The 482-nt window shown below is 36.1% G+C and overlaps 1 pseudogene; it reads right to left on the minus strand.

Moving 5' to 3' along the window:
- The window catches only part of LOC102871792, a 6,725-nt pseudogene that overhangs the window by 5,317 nt on the left and 926 nt on the right, over positions 1-482 (minus strand).

Below are 482 nucleotides of genomic sequence, written 5' to 3' on the forward strand. Positions count from 1 at the left end.
TGTGTATTTTTTTCCAGTAAATATTCTGTCTCTTTCCTTGTTATCAAGTAAGAATTTGCTCATAGTCGATCGTCCATTGAGCTTCTGAGACATCAAATTGCATAGGGAGGAAATGACCATCTTTCCTCCCTTACAATTACATTTGGATTTGAATAGTCCATAGAGTTTAACACCAGATTGCTACTCGATGTTTTGAATCATTTTGTTTTTAGGTACTTTTAAGTACAATCCTTAACAACCTTATGAACAATCAATCTAAATTCAGTCCAATTCTGTGCTATCCTCATAATTTCTGATAAACTTGAACCCATTACAACAGTCACCATGTCAATTCATCTCATTGGAGATCTTCCTCTTGTTAGCTAAACCTCCACCTTTCCAAGCATGATATCTCTTACCAAGGAATAGCCTTTCCTAGCAACATGTCCAAAGTATGAGAGACAACTCTTCCCCATCAACATTTCCAAAGTAGGAGAGATGAA

This window comes from Elephantulus edwardii, unplaced genomic scaffold (assembly GCF_000299155.1).
Source record: "Elephantulus edwardii isolate Elephantulus edwardi_28Jun2011 unplaced genomic scaffold, EleEdw1.0 scaffold00123, whole genome shotgun sequence".
NCBI classification, from domain to species: Eukaryota; Metazoa; Chordata; class Mammalia; order Macroscelidea; family Macroscelididae; genus Elephantulus; species Elephantulus edwardii.